This window comes from Aricia agestis, chromosome 3 (assembly GCF_905147365.1).
Source record: "Aricia agestis chromosome 3, ilAriAges1.1, whole genome shotgun sequence".
NCBI lineage: Eukaryota > Metazoa > Arthropoda > Insecta > Lepidoptera > Lycaenidae > Aricia > Aricia agestis.
In genome coordinates, this window is record NC_056408.1 from 4,188,372 (window position 1) to 4,205,711 (window position 17,340).

A 17,340-nucleotide genomic window follows, 5' to 3' on the forward strand; every position below is an offset into this window, starting at 1 on the left:
CGCTAATGCTAGCGCTGCCGCTAGTGCTAACGCTAGCGCTAACGCTACAAAATGTATGCGATTTGACATAAGTCATCGCTTCGCTAGCGAATACTTATATCAAATCCATACATTTTGTAGCGTTAGCGTTAGCGTTTTGCCACTCGTCTAGAGGGCCGCAGGGCCTCCGCTACACACACGGGCGTCATCCTCTAGGGGCGCCAAATCGTCATCTTTAGGGGCGCCAAAACCAAGGACCCAAAAAATTTGCCTAAAGGGCCGCCAAAATCCTTTTTTTGCACACAGGCGCCAGTAGCCCTTACGGGGCTACCATCATATTTTAAAAAAAGCTGAAAGTTTTTCTGTGTATTACCCAGGTATAGAGGTAAGAACGGAAAAATATCAAGTTCAGAAGGTTTAGCTAACTTTCGATAAAGTATGATGGTCAATTTTTTTTTCTGTTTTCTTCGGGAAAACTGTAGGAATCTCTTCTTCATTTGTGGACATTTTGACAGTTGCTTCCAACTGCCCGATGGCTTGCTTGCTGGTAGTTCTTAAATATCTTTATAGTAGGGATCATAAACTGAAAACTTCAGCTTTTATAAAATGACGAAAGTGTGATTGTCGCTGGCTCTTGGGCCATTTACTAAAACAAGACTCACTCAAGATCGAATTCGTTTCACTTTCGAATATAATTAATAAAACGCACATTCGATAAATCTTTATAGGAACTGGTTTTGAATATATTAGCGAGATTCGTGTCAACTAGCTAGGCGACCCACATGTAAACTTTATATAAATTACATTTTTTATATGATATGAAATTATATCTATACATATTAAGCGGTGATGGGTTCGGTGAATGAGATTAATTAATATAGTCCTCCATTATAAATGAAATTGAGGTATATTATCCAAACAAAATACTAAGCTCCAAATAATAACGATACAAATCAGTCTGTCGTTACCTCTTCATGCTTAAACCACCAAACTGATTATGATAAATAAATAAATATAACTTTATTTCAGACTAACTTTGTCCATAGATTTGTTACGGCCGTTCCCAATAATCCCAATATTCAATCTATCTCTATCTCTGGTTTGACATACAACCGATCGCAGCTAACATTGAATTGACATAAAATATATGTCTCTAATGTCTAATGTGAGCTATTCCTATCTCTAGTAGGGCAAAACCAGAGATAGATCAAATATTGGGAACGGCCGTTAGTGACTATAATCTATCTGATGGCAATTTTTGACAGCAGATTTTCGAACATTTTCCTTGATCGGTGGATAAATTTTTATATTTGCATTTTGCAACACACATAATCAGCAGCTATCAGAAAAAAAGAGGATCAAAATGTTTTATTCCAATTACCCCGGTATTGATAGAGTCAATTTGTTTTCTCACTTTTTGCGATCAGATTCTGGTAGACCTATAATAACAATTAGCTTATACCTCTATCACATAGTTTAGGATAGTTGTAATCTGGAATAAATAGGGTAGGTACATATTATAGAAACATCTTGTTCTTGATATTAATATAATATTTAGATACCTAAAAACTGTTGGGATTTCTCGCAGTAGTTTCATGAATTCACCAACCATTCATCACGATTATTGAGGTGGAAATTCTGTGGACAATAGATACAAAGGATTTAACTTATGCTAAAAGATTTTATTCAGACACTTTCGTTATTCTTAGCTAAAGCAGCTAACTCTTGTACTTATTATTTATTGCGTTTCAGATCCTTAAAATCCCCAACTGCTAACCTTCAGTAGCCTTCTTCATACAACTCCATTATTAATGCCGGGTTTGTTTAGCTTGTCTGGCCGAGCCATTCGTGCCAAATCACACTCTCTGTGTAGAAATTGTAGACATATAAATTACCAAGCCTAATAGCTAGCGGTCTTCTTAGAAGATGTTTTTACTTTTGTTCTGAGCTCATTTTCACCGTCCTTATCTGTTTATTATTCCGGTTCGTACGCGCTTTGAAAACTCTAGAAGTTGAGAAAGGCCTATGAGCATCGAAATACCATACTAGGGAAGAGTAACTGAGTCATTTTTTAGCTCGGCATATTCCGACCGGTCATATAATTTTCGTTTCAAGTCAAAATTAGTATGAATTTGCTTGCATCTAAAATAGTAAGTCCCATGTAATAGAGTTATGGTTTCGTACATGCATGTACTTAAACGCCAATGATGCCTATCTTCAGACTGTCATCGTAGAATGACGGAAAATTTTTACGTTCCTCTCGTACGTGTCGTGGAATGTATTCTGTAGATGAGTAGCTGATAGTAATATCGATTTTATGATAATCATGTTCTCTCAAAAATCTGACCTCATATTTTACCAGTTGCGCTGTCTCTAGTATTTTTTTTTTTAATAATAGAAGGGGGCAAACGAGCAAACGGGTCACCTGATGGAAAGCAACTTCCGTCGCCCATGGACACTCGCAGCATCAGAAGAGCTGCAGGTGCGTTGCCGGCCTTTTAAGAGGGAATAGGGTAATAGGGGAGGGTAGGGATGGGAAGGGAAGGGAATAGGGGAGGATAGGGAAGGGAATTGGGCCTCCGGTAAACTCACTCACTCGGCGAAACACAGCGCAAGCGCTGTTTCACGCCGGTTTTCTGTGAGAACGTGGTATTTCTCCGGTCGAGCCGGCCCATTCGTGCCGAAGCATGGCTCTCCCACGTATTAAAATTGTAAAATTGGGAAGCATTATTATGCTTCATTATTACAATTTTTTTCTCTCCAAATGTGCTTCATGCTATATTTCTTCAGTGCGAGAAAGATAAAGACAAAATGGGAAAGTGCGTCTGTCTGTATGTTACAGACGAACGAGAAAGTTCGTATGGAGTTACTTTGACTCCGGGGAAAGGACATTAATTGACTTTTATTACGGAAAAATGTACGGTTGCCGCGCGATTCGCGGACGTCATCTTACAGTAGTCTATAATTTATATAGACACTAATCTTATAACAGATACTAATGTCAAATATATATATATATATATATATATTTTTTTTATGAAATAAGGGGGCAAACGAGCAGACGGGTCACCTGATGGAAAGCAAACGCCCATGGACACTCGCAGCATCAGAAGAGCTGCAAGTGCGTTGCCGGCCTTTTAAGAGGGAATAGGGTAATAGGTAGGGAAGGGAAGGGAATAGTTGAGGGTAGGGAAGGAAATAGGGTAGGGGTTAGGGGATTGGGCCTCCGGTAAACTCACTCACTCGGCGAAACACAGCGCAAGCGCTGTTTCACGCCGGTTTTCTGTGAGAACGTGGTATTTATCCGGTCGAGCCGGCCCATTCGTGCCGAAGCATGGCTCTCCCACGTATTTGTGCTAATATATAGAATAATAGACACTAAACTAATCATACTCTGCATGTCTCATCGTCATTATTATTTCTACAATCTCCATCTAAACGTCTCTATATCATTTCTCGTATCAATATCGTGGCAAAACATCGTCCAATCGATCATTAATCACGGAGTGAGAATGTTTCAATTAAGCCTAGACATTTCGATTCATCATCTGATACTTCTAATTAACAATCGAATCGTTTCTATTGATTTTAATTACGAACCCATTCTTCAAATCGGATTGGTTTTCTAGACAATTTGTCTCTAGATTAGTTTTATGTGTCTTAAAAAGATGACATTTAAATAATTGAAGACATAAGCTGTAGACGAACTATATAACTATTTTTTTAACATAATGATAAATACTCATTTTTAAGGTTCCGTGCCCAAAGGGTAAAAACGGGACTCATTACTAAGACTTCGTTGTCTGTCCGTCCGTCCGTCTGTACGTCCGTCCGTCCGTTCGTCCGTCCATCCGTCCGTCCGTCCATCCGTCTGTCTGTCTCCAGGCTGTACCTCAAGAACCGCTAAAGCTTTCTGAAATTTTCACAGATTGTGTATACCTATTTGTTGCCGCTATAACAAAAAATACTAAAAACAAATTAATAAAATTAATATCGATCGGGGCCCCCATACAACAAATGTATTTTTTTGGCTTTTTTAGCTCGTTATCAATAATGGAAACAGGCACTTGAAATTCTCAAAAATGCTTTAATTATATGTGCTCTTTTATTAAAATAAAATAAAAATATAAGAGGGGCTACCATACAAAAAACACAATTTTTGGCCTATGTTTGCTCTATAACGGTACGGAACTCTTCGTGCGCGAGTCCGACTCGCGCTTGACCGACTTTTTTCCCGTATAATTTAAACAACCCCTATTATAACGTGCTTCATCATCTGGGTCATTTACATTTTTTTGATCAGTTTTCCGGCCCTAAAGACACAATTTATGCCAAAAATAAACATTTTCAAATTGTTAGTTACCCGCCTCATCTACTGCCGTCTTAAATTTTCTCTATTCTTAGATCATACTTGACTATAGTCATTACCCGTCATCAGTCGCAGATAGCCCGCTAACACGAACTGCAATCATCCAGTCAATTATCTGTATCACATTTCCAGTTATCAATACAATGTTTATAACACGGTCACATTAACTAGACGCACGGTTTGATGACGTCATTATGGAGCGGGCATGTTATTGCATTCCAGCGATGCGTCAAGTTAATGTGACCGTGTTTTATGTTTGTAATAAAATTATAGTGATGTATGGAAAAAAGAAAGAAAGGCCGGAAATATGATGTTGCGAGCGTACATCGGCGACGGTAGTTGCTTACCATCAGGTGATCCGAGGTTTGTTCTATGATTTTAAGAGTATATTATAAAAGTAATACAAAATCATCATCATAAATCATTTTTCTAAACATTTCACTCTGTTACATTAAAAGTTAAGTGCTAAAATATCAATTTCTGTGTTATGTTGTTTAAAAACAAAATTATGTTTTATTAATTATTATTATAGTTGATTTGTTGTTCAGGTATTATAATTTGTTTGCTCAGATATTATAATGTCTTAATTAGCAATTATCTACTTTAGAGTGCTTAGGAGCTGCTTCCATCTTACATTGACGTAAATAAATTAATTAAGTCAAATTATTATAATCCGGTCCACAAACAACTACGGTACGTCAACTTTGATTAAAAATATAACATTAAAATATTTATGTTCACAACCATTTTCAGAAACAAAGAACTGCTAAATAGTAAGTTAGCCAAGTAAGTACGTGGGAGAGCCATGCTTCGGCACGAATGGGCCGGCTCAACCGGATAAATACCCCGTTCTCATAGAAAACCGTCGTGAAACAGCGCTTGCGCTGTGTTTCGCCGAGTGAGCGAGTTTACCGGAGGCCCAATCCCCTAACCCCTACCCTATTCCCTTCCCTACCTTCAACTATTCCCTTCCCTTCCCTTCCCTACCCTCCCCTATTACCCTATTCCCTCTTAAAAGGCCGGCAACGCACTTGCAGCTCTTCTGATGCTGCGAGTGTCCATGGGCGACGGAAGTTGCTTTCCATCAGGTGACCCGTTTGCTCGTTTGCCCCCTTATTTCATAAAAAAAAAAAAGTAAATATTGGTGTAAAAGTAGTAAGATTGATACCATTTATTAAAATATTTTCATACTAGTAAGTCTAGTAACTAGATGATGCTCGTAACTCCGTTGCGTCAAAATTCGTTTATCGCGCGGGAATCGTACATTTTTTCGGGATAAAAAGTATCCTATGTCCTTTCCCGGGACTCAAAGTATTTCCATGCCAAACAGCAAAATCGGTCTGTGGTTTGGCCGTGAGGAGGTAACAGACAGACTAGACAGTCTGATAGACAGACGAACTTTCGCATTTATAATATTAGTACGAATGTAGCTGCCTTTGTCTGTCAAGTACCCTTCGAACGTAGCAGAGAAATAAAGCAATATTGTATAAGTTACCCACTTTATTAATATCTTGTTGTAGGGTATTGAAGTTTCCCCTACAAAAGACTTCTTGAATGGAATATTCATTCATAGACCTCTATATTCGAGTCTAGTTCTTTGTATCGTGTACAGTATCAACAATATAGAGTAGATCACCTTCTAGCTAGATCGCAATCGTTTGCACGTACGCGCATAGTTTTTGATAACTTGAGCACAACAATTTTTATTCATTGTTTTGCTCAAGCTCCTCAAGCGTCTTAAGAGTGGCTACTCATGTGTGCTTACGGTTATTGAACCTTTTGATCCCTGGTTATATTGAAAACAAACATAGGAACAACTTCATATTGGTTTATTTGGAAGTAGCCGCCCAATTTTTTTTTTTTAATGAAATAAGGGGGCAAACGAGCAAACGGGTCACCTGATGGAAAGCAACTTCCGTCGCCCATGAACACTCGCAGCATCATCAAAAGCTGCAAGTGCGTTGCCGGCCTTTTAAGAGGGAATAGGGTAATAGGGGAGGGTAGGGAAGGGAAGGGAATAGTTGAGGGTAGGGAAGGGAATAGGGTAGGGGTTAGGGGATTGGGCCTCCGGTAAACTCACTCACTCGGCGAAACACAGCGCAAGCGCTGTTTCACGCCGGTTTTTTGTGAGAACGGGAAATTTATCCGGTCGAGCGGGCCATTCGTGCCGAAGCATGGCTCTCCCACGTATAAAATAATTGACTTTGTGTTGCACGAATTGAATGATTTTTAGAAGTTGGCTGCATTGCACTACTGTATATATATCTGTATTGTATACCGTGTGTTTAAGACCCAGGGCATGTGCGATCTCTCCACGAATCTCAATAAGTCTGCGCCTGCGGAATCCTAATTTCCACAAGTAATGATCACTTTCCTAACATTCTATTGAGTACAGAGTTTGGCCTACACTTGAACCGCATAAAAACACAGCTTTTTCTAGAAGTGAGGCCGGTGTGTGCATGCAGCACACTATAATACACTATGATAGCTCGTGTAATAAAGTAAGGCGCATCCTTTCCTAAATGACGCCCATAACTCCGTTGTGAAAAAAATCGATTATTGCGCTGAAACCGTACATTTTCCGGGATAATAAGTATCCTACGACTTTTTCCGGGACTCCAAGTAACTCAATACTTTGACACGTGGGAGAGCCATGCTTCGGCACGAATGGGCCGGCTCGACCGGATAAATACCACGTTCTCACAGAAAACCGGCGTGAAACAGCGCTTGGGCTGTGTTTCGCCGAGTGAGTGAGTTTACCGGAGGCCCAATCCCCTTCCCTATTCCCTTTCCTACCCTCCCCTATTCCCTTCCCTTCCCTACCCTCCCCTATTCCCTTCCCTTCCCTACCCTCCCCTATTACCCTATTCCCTCTGAAAAGGCCGGCAACGCACATGCAGCTCTTCTGATGCTGCGAGTGTCCATGGACGACGGAAGTTGCTTTCCATCAGGTGACCCGTTTGCTCGTTTGCCCCCTTATTTCATAAAAAAAAAAAAAATCAGTAAAATCGGTTCAGCGGTTCTAGGGCGACGAGGTAACAGATAGACAGACACACTTTCGTATTTATAATATTATAGTAAATATGGATGTGTGCGAGTGTCTGTAAACACTTGAATGGACTTGAGAATCACCGGGCTCCGGCTCCGACGACGTAGTACAACGGACGAACGCTTAGATCTCCGTTTAGTTGCGGGCCCATGTTGGATGCGAGCAGCAGGTTATCGGTCATCTTGGCGTTCATTGAGAGAGGCCTATGTCCAGCAGTAGACGAATATAAGCTGATTTGATTGATTGATGGAACTAGCAACTGGTAGTAAATACTCCAAAGTAATGGTGCAAGACTAGCCAAGACCCATTGTTTGTAGAAATTAAAACACACGCTACTTCAACGCGTTGCTACTAGAAAGTCACGGATGTACGGTCTTACGGCGGAGGAAAAGCTCCTGCATCGGATGTCCTTGTACATTCATTAACTTTTTGATCGATTAAATTATGTTAATTAGTTTGATTCCTATTTCCGGAATTTGTTAAAAGCTAGACCGTTAAAATTGTGTCTAAAATTTTAAGGCATGAGTGGATGAAGTGAATACCTATTGAAAACTGTCGTATTTGTGCACAAATGGAGGCTTTAGCATGCATACCTATGGAAAACTGTCGTATTTGTGCACAAATGGAGGCTTTAGGACCGGGAAAATGAATTCAAATAAAAAAAATGATTCTTTGTGTAGCCAGTTATATAAGCTTATTATTTTAAATAAATATGAAGGAAAAAATTAGTAATTTCTCTCATGTTGTGAAATATTAGTTTTAATTCTATCCTCCATGGAAATGAAACTGAAACACTCCAAATATTCGTTGGTAGTATTATATTGTACGTTTTTACCCGACTACAGCAAAGCCAAAAGGGTATGAAGTGGAAAGTATGTGTGGATGTGTCGTCGTAATAGCTAAACTAGAGTAAATGTGGTGTATAGTCTATTAATTCTATTTTTCAAGGCTAGCAACACACTTGCAACTTTTCTAATAATTCTGATGGGTGACGCTAGTTCCTATCCATTAAATAACCCATTTGCTTGTTTGTCCCCTACTTAAAAAAATATGCTTACGAAGTCGAGAAGTTTTACTACCTGATTCCTAGTTCTGGACTGATATTTATCCCGTGTCAGTCCTGTATTAAATCGACCTACAGCAAAGTGTTCCATGTCAGCACGGTAATGGTTGGAAAGTACGCGTTTGATTCGCGAGACCACCTCGGCGTAATCCTTATTTTTATCGTTTAAGATTAAATACCTTATTATTATCGTTTAAGATCTCAAAAAAATATTGAGAGATTGGTTCGTTCTTATTTCTACAGATCCTACTCCTACGTACAAAATGCGACATTCTTTTATTTCCCTGATTGAACCGAAAAACCTGTTACAAAAAATAACATGGGCAATAATTAAAGAATTGTCCAAGTGGTTTTGTAGCAAACCGATATTTTGTATATACAACCGAAAGGCGAAAGAATATCACGTACTTTTGAAAGAACTTTTTTCCATTTTTGTCTGAATGAGGGTTGTCGATAAATCATTTGCCACCAGAGGGACCGGTAGGGTCTTAGGTGTCAAATGTCGTGTCAGAGAGACATATGACAGCTATATCGTGACATGCGGAAGCAATTTCGTGACATGTGGAAGGTATATTTCGTGAAATATGACAGCTGTTTGACACGACAATTGACACGATATGCCCTACGGCCACATAGCGCTAAACATCCCTCATTCTGGAATATTCTAATAACAACCCGGATTGTCCTTAAGCATGTGTTATAAAAACTGAAAGCTGGATAGTCGGACAGGTCCGCCGGACGCGACAGACACACTGACACACATATTTACCTCGTTTATATATATTTAACCATTCTCGCCGCACGCCGTTTAGCATCTCATTGTGATGGATTGTGATGAATTACAATGGTTGAATCACTTGGAATATGCTTTAGGGCGGGTTCAAGCAATGATGTCTCTTCAAATTGATATAGAACTTAGAGTGATTTCAGTGGTAGTAGTTTTACTAGTCTATGTAGGACTTATTTTATAAGTTTCAAGTTCGTGCGCAATACACAAGAATGCTCTTTTTGTGACTGGCGTAACTGATGAGGTCAGGCGCTCTATATAAGTAATATTTATGTGAGGTCTCCAAATCTCCCTTTTTTTGGTACGAAGCTTAATCAAAGTTGGACAATTTCGTCCAGTCGCATGTTTATAAGAAAAGGTAATTGTAATGAAATTGATGAATTACAATCAAACAAGAAGCCACGTGTAAGGATTCAGGGAGTAAGACAAGTATTACAAGGAGCTTAGAAGCGAACGTATCCACGTTCTTTGTAGATAGTTCACTGTGAAAATAGCGGCGCTGAAAGACGAAAACTTTTTTTTCACTTTTGTATGGGCAAGGGCCCAAGCGTCTCGAGTTTCCCCACATACAATTGCTTGTGATATCGCGGTGTAGCCGCCAAACCGCGCGTTTGGGCGGACGCATATTAATCGAGCCTAAGGTAGGTTGGTGTGTAGGTACTTATCTCATATAGAGGAGTCATTTTAGACCAGAAAGCAGCTATGTAGCTGATATCATAAATTTTAAACGTGCTTTATTAGCACCTTTATGTTAAATTCTGAAATCATTATGACCTGAGAGCTTTGGTAAATTTCTCTTTCGTAATTAATACGCTCAAACTTAGTAGATGTACATTGTACCATCGAGGAAGTTGATTCTTATGCAATTGACAGACCAACGTTATTTGGTCGAATATGTCAATTCAATGTTAATTGTGATCTGTCTCATTAAAATCGTCATACTACTATTTAAAATTATGTATTGTCGGTTTGTGCAAAGGTCTCGAAATGTCATAATAAAATATGTCATAGATTTTTCAGATACAGTGGTCAAATCCACGCACGCACCTCCAAGTCCAAAAGCCACACAGCCCACGTTCTAAGCGAAAGATAGGTTTTTTCATATACAAAACATATTATAATAATACATTTCAGGTCTAAGGAGTGTAATATGCTTTACCATAGTGAGACTTCCACAGTTATAATGACACGAAATTCCATACATTTCTTCAGCTGTAAAATTAGACAATATGCTTTTTATAACTTCAACGATTTAAAACCTTATCACAGGGATAGTTTGACGCTTGATATTGTACTATATTATTATGTATCCAGCTTTTCTCTTCTAGTAATTGTTTTTCAGGAACGACAGATTTTTACGTAGCAGAAACAGCAAACGTCGCCTGCGAGGCTAATTTTTTTTTTAATGAAATAAGGGGGCAAACGAGCAAACAGGTCACCTGATGGAAAACAACTTCCGTCGCCCATGGATACTCGCAACATCAGAAGAGCTGCAATTGCGTTGCCGGCCTTTTACAAGAGAATAGGGGAGGGTAGGGAAGGAAATAGGGGAGGGTAGGGAAGGAAATAGGGGAGGGTAGGGAAGGGAAAAGGGTAGGGTAGGGGATTGGGCCTCGGGTAAACTCACTCACTCGGCGAAACACAGAGCAAGCGCTGTTTCACGCCGGTTTTCTGTGAGAACGTGGTATTTCTCCGGTCGAGCCGGCCCATTCGTGCCGAAGCATGGCTCTCCCACGTATAGAAAGGAATTGCTAAATGGTCACATTTAGCAATTCCTTTCAATCAATTCAGCAAATGAATTCATTTGCTGAATTGATTTTGACCATTGTCAAACCTATCAAACTGACGAATGTCAAATTAGTACGAATTACTAGACATGATTCATGAATTGTAAGCAGAGGGACTATTTTTGCGATCTAACGCCTCTAGTCCACCGACGATGCGAACTGCGAAACAGCGGCGAACCGATTTACTGTCTCATCCGCCACACGACAGTGCGTTGTATTGTATCTCGCTCTATTCATGTTTCGCAGTTTTCACAGTTCGCAGCGTCGGTGGACTAGAGGCGTAAATAACTACCATTTTAGACCCGCAGGTTCCAATTTTAGACATAACTTTTTACACATTCACATTCACAAGGCCTTTGCACAGCAGAAAGATAGCAATGATAGCATACCAGGCTAAAATATCTCGATTAGAGTATTTGGGCTTTTTGCTTCTAATTTTCTAGTCAAAGGCTCTTAGGCCTGTCATTTATGGTACTTGATAGAAAAATGTAATGTGCAAACAACTAAAGTAAACAAGCCTTTTCGATAGCGAAAGCTAGGTGTATTGACTTATTCGAAAGTTGTTGACTACCAAGTAATACTTATACCTACATTTTTTTCCTTTCAGGAAGACAAAAGCTAATTAAGCTGTAAAAAATATTTTGTTAACACTATTTTGTGAACAAAATGTAAGGTACTTGAAATTTTTAGAGAAGGTTAGTAGATTTAAATGAATTGCCTTCTCTATCCCAACTCTACTGTCTTGTAGTTTGATTGGAAATGGACGGGATCAAACAAGGAATGTTTGGGTTGACAACTGGTGTCAACTGTCAATAATGCCGTCCTTATTTTCATGGTCCTAAACTTATACAGGGTGTAACAAAACTAAGTGTACGTGTTCCTTGTAGAGAGTTCAGTGTAAAAGTAGCAGCGCTGAAAGATCAAATCTTATTTCACTTTTGTATGGGCAAGCGCCTCAATGTCGCGAGTTACCGCATACAAAAGTAAAGAAAATATCGTACACAGTACACACACTTATTTAAACGAGCAAACGGGTCACCTGATGGAAAGCAACTTCCGTCGCCCATGAACACTCGCAGCATCATCAAAAGCTGCAAGTGCGTTGCCGGCCTTTTAAGAGGGAATAGGGTAATAGGGGAGGGTAGGGAAGGGAAGGGAATAGTTGAGGGTAGGGAAGGGAATAGGGTAGGGGTTAGGGGATTGGGCCTCCGGTAAACTCACTCACTCGGCGAAACACAGCGCAAGCGCTGTTTCACGCCGGTTTTTTGTGAGAACGGGAAATTTATCCGGTCGAGCGGGCCATTCGTGCCGAAGCATGGCTCTCCCACGTATAAAATAATTGACTTTGTGTTGCACGAATTGAATGATTTTTAGAAGTTGGCTGCATTGCACTACTGTATATATATCTGTATTGTATACCGTGTGTTTAAGACCCAGGGCATGTGCGATCTCTCCACGAATCTCAATAAGTCTGCGCCTGCGGAATCCTAATTTCCACAAGTAATGATCACTTTCCTAACATTCTATTGAGTACAGAGTTTGGCCTACACTTGAACCGCATAAAAACACAGCTTTTTCTAGAAGTGAGGCCGGTGTGTGCATGCAGCACACTATAATACACTATGATAGCTCGTGTAATAAAGTAAGGCGCATCCTTTCCTAAATGACGCCCATAACTCCGTTGTGAAAAAAATCGAGTATTGCGCTGAAACCGTACATTTTCCGGGATAATAAGTATCCTACGACTTTTTCCGGGACTCCAAGTAACTCAATACTTTGACACGTGGGAGAGCCATGCTTCGGCACGAATGGGCCGGCTCGACCGGATAAATACCACGTTCTCACAGAAAACCGGCGTGAAACAGCGCTTGGGCTGTGTTTCGCCGAGTGAGTGAGTTTACCGGAGGCCCAATCCCCTTCCCTATTCCCTTTCCTACCCTCCCCTATTCCCTTCCCTTCCCTACCCTCCCCTATTCCCTTCCCTTCCCTACCCTCCCCTATTACCCTATTCCCTCTGAAAAGGCCGGCAACGCACATGCAGCTCTTCTGATGCTGCGAGTGTCCATGGACGACGGAAGTTGCTTTCCATCAGGTGACCCGTTTGCTCGTTTGCCCCCTTATTTCATAAAAAAAAAAAAAATCAGTAAAATCGGTTCAGCGGTTCTAGGGCGACGAGGTAACAGATAGACAGACACACTTTCGTATTTATAATATTATAGTAAATATGGATGTGTGCGAGTGTCTGTAAACACTTGAATGGACTTGAGAATCACCGGGCTCCGGCTCCGACGACGTAGTACAACGGACGAACGCTTAGATCTCCGTTTAGTTGCGGGCCCATGTTGGATGCGAGCAGCAGGTTATCGGTCATCTTGGCGTTCATTGAGAGAGGCCTATGTCCAGCAGTAGACGAATATAAGCTGATTTGATTGATTGATGGAACTAGCAACTGGTAGTAAATACTCCAAAGTAATGGTGCAAGACTAGCCAAGACCCATTGTTTGTAGAAATTAAAACACACGCTACTTCAACGCGTTGCTACTAGAAAGTCACGGATGTACGGTCTTACGGCGGAGGAAAAGCTCCTGCATCGGATGTCCTTGTACATTCATTAACTTTTTGATCGATTAAATTATGTTAATTAGTTTGATTCCTATTTCCGGAATTTGTTAAAAGCTAGACCGTTAAAATTGTGTCTAAAATTTTAAGGCATGAGTGGATGAAGTGAATACCTATTGAAAACTGTCGTATTTGTGCACAAATGGAGGCTTTAGCATGCATACCTATGGAAAACTGTCGTATTTGTGCACAAATGGAGGCTTTAGGACCGGGAAAATGAATTCAAATAAAAAAAATGATTCTTTGTGTAGCCAGTTATATAAGCTTATTATTTTAAATAAATATGAAGGAAAAAATTAGTAATTTCTCTCATGTTGTGAAATATTAGTTTTAATTCTATCCTCCATGGAAATGAAACTGAAACACTCCAAATATTCGTTGGTAGTATTATATTGTACGTTTTTACCCGACTACAGCAAAGCCAAAAGGGTATGAAGTGGAAAGTATGTGTGGATGTGTCGTCGTAATAGCTAAACTAGAGTAAATGTGGTGTATAGTCTATTAATTCTATTTTTCAAGGCTAGCAACACACTTGCAACTTTTCTAATAATTCTGATGGGTGACGCTAGTTCCTATCCATTAAATAACCCATTTGCTTGTTTGTCCCCTACTTAAAAAAATATGCTTACGAAGTCGAGAAGTTTTACTACCTGATTCCTAGTTCTGGACTGATATTTATCCCGTGTCAGTCCTGTATTAAATCGACCTACAGCAAAGTGTTCCATGTCAGCACGGTAATGGTTGGAAAGTACGCGTTTGATTCGCGAGACCACCTCGGCGTAATCCTTATTTTTATCGTTTAAGATTAAATACCTTATTATTATCGTTTAAGATCTCAAAAAAATATTGAGAGATTGGTTCGTTCTTATTTCTACAGATCCTACTCCTACGTACAAAATGCGACATTCTTTTATTTCCCTGATTGAACCGAAAAACCTGTTACAAAAAATAACATGGGCAATAATTAAAGAATTGTCCAAGTGGTTTTGTAGCAAACCGATATTTTGTATATACAACCGAAAGGCGAAAGAATATCACGTACTTTTGAAAGAACTTTTTTCCATTTTTGTCTGAATGAGGGTTGTCGATAAATCATTTGCCACCAGAGGGACCGGTAGGGTCTTAGGTGTCAAATGTCGTGTCAGAGAGACATATGACAGCTATATCGTGACATGCGGAAGCAATTTCGTGACATGTGGAAGGTATATTTCGTGAAATATGACAGCTGTTTGACACGACAATTGACACGATATGCCCTACGGCCACATAGCGCTAAACATCCCTCATTCTGGAATATTCTAATAACAACCCGGATTGTCCTTAAGCATGTGTTATAAAAACTGAAAGCTGGATAGTCGGACAGGTCCGCCGGACGCGACAGACACACTGACACACATATTTACCTCGTTTATATATATTTAACCATTCTCGCCGCACGCCGTTTAGCATCTCATTGTGATGGATTGTGATGAATTACAATGGTTGAATCACTTGGAATATGCTTTAGGGCGGGTTCAAGCAATGATGTCTCTTCAAATTGATATAGAACTTAGAGTGATTTCAGTGGTAGTAGTTTTACTAGTCTATGTAGGACTTATTTTATAAGTTTCAAGTTCGTGCGCAATACACAAGAATGCTCTTTTTGTGACTGGCGTAACTGATGAGGTCAGGCGCTCTATATAAGTAATATTTATGTGAGGTCTCCAAATCTCCCTTTTTTTGGTACGAAGCTTAATCAAAGTTGGACAATTTCGTCCAGTCGCATGTTTATAAGAAAAGGTAATTGTAATGAAATTGATGAATTACAATCAAACAAGAAGCCACGTGTAAGGATTCAGGGAGTAAGACAAGTATTACAAGGAGCTTAGAAGCGAACGTATATCCACGTTCTTTGTAGATAGTTCACTGTGAAAATAGCGGCGCTGAAAGACGAAAACTTTTTTTTCACTTTTGTATGGGCAAGGGCCCAAGCGTCTCGAGTTTCCCCACATACAATTGCTTGTGATATCGCGGTGTAGCCGCCAAACCGCGCGTTTGGGCGGACGCATATTAATCGAGCCTAAGGTAGGTTGGTGTGTAGGTACTTATCTCATATAGAGGAGTCATTTTAGACCAGAAAGCAGCTATGTAGCTGATATCATAAATTTTAAACGTGCTTTATTAGCACCTTTATGTTAAATTCTGAAATCATTATGACCTGAGAGCTTTGGTAAATTTCTCTTTCGTAATTAATACGCTCAAACTTAGTAGATGTACATTGTACCATCGAGGAAGTTGATTCTTATGCAATTGACAGACCAACGTTATTTGGTCGAATATGTCAATTCAATGTTAATTGTGATCTGTCTCATTAAAATCGTCATACTACTATTTAAAATTATGTATTGTCGGTTTGTGCAAAGGTCTCGAAATGTCATAATAAAATATGTCATAGATTTTTCAGATACAGTGGTCAAATCCACGCACGCACCTCCAAGTCCAAAAGCCACACAGCCCACGTTCTAAGCGAAAGATAGGTTTTTTCATATACAAAACATATTATAATAATACATTTCAGGTCTAAGGAGTGTAATATGCTTTACCATAGTGAGACTTCCACAGTTATAATGACACGAAATTCCATACATTTCTTCAGCTGTAAAATTAGACAATATGCTTTTTATAACTTCAACGATTTAAAACCTTATCACAGGGATAGTTTGACGCTTGATATTGTACTATATTATTATGTATCCAGCTTTTCTCTTCTAGTAATTGTTTTTCAGGAACGACAGATTTTTACGTAGCAGAAACAGCAAACGTCGCCTGCGAGGCTAATTTTTTTTTTAATGAAATAAGGGGGCAAACGAGCAAACAGGTCACCTGATGGAAAACAACTTCCGTCGCCCATGGATACTCGCAACATCAGAAGAGCTGCAATTGCGTTGCCGGCCTTTTACAAGAGAATAGGGGAGGGTAGGGAAGGAAATAGGGGAGGGTAGGGAAGGAAATAGGGGAGGGTAGGGAAGGGAAAAGGGTAGGGTAGGGGATTGGGCCTCGGGTAAACTCACTCACTCGGCGAAACACAGAGCAAGCGCTGTTTCACGCCGGTTTTCTGTGAGAACGTGGTATTTCTCCGGTCGAGCCGGCCCATTCGTGCCGAAGCATGGCTCTCCCACGTATAGAAAGGAATTGCTAAATGGTCACATTTAGCAATTCCTTTCAATCAATTCAGCAAATGAATTCATTTGCTGAATTGATTTTGACCATTGTCAAACCTATCAAACTGACGAATGTCAAATTAGTACGAATTACTAGACATGATTCATGAATTGTAAGCAGAGGGACTATTTTTGCGATCTAACGCCTCTAGTCCACCGACGATGCGAACTGCGAAACAGCGGCGAACCGATTTACTGTCTCATTCGCCACACGACAGTGCGTTGTATTGTATCTCGCTCTATTCATGTTTCGCAGTTTTCACAGTTCGCAGCGTCGGTGGACTAGAGGCGTAAATAACTACCATTTTAGACCCGCAGGTTCCAATTTTAGACATAACTTTTTACACTTTCACATTCACAAGGCCTTTGCACTTTTTGCAATGATACCAGGCTAAAATATCTCGATTAGAGTATTTGGGCTTTTTGCTTCTAATTTTCTAGTCAAAGGCTCTTAGGCCTGTCATTTATGGTACTTGATAGAAAAATG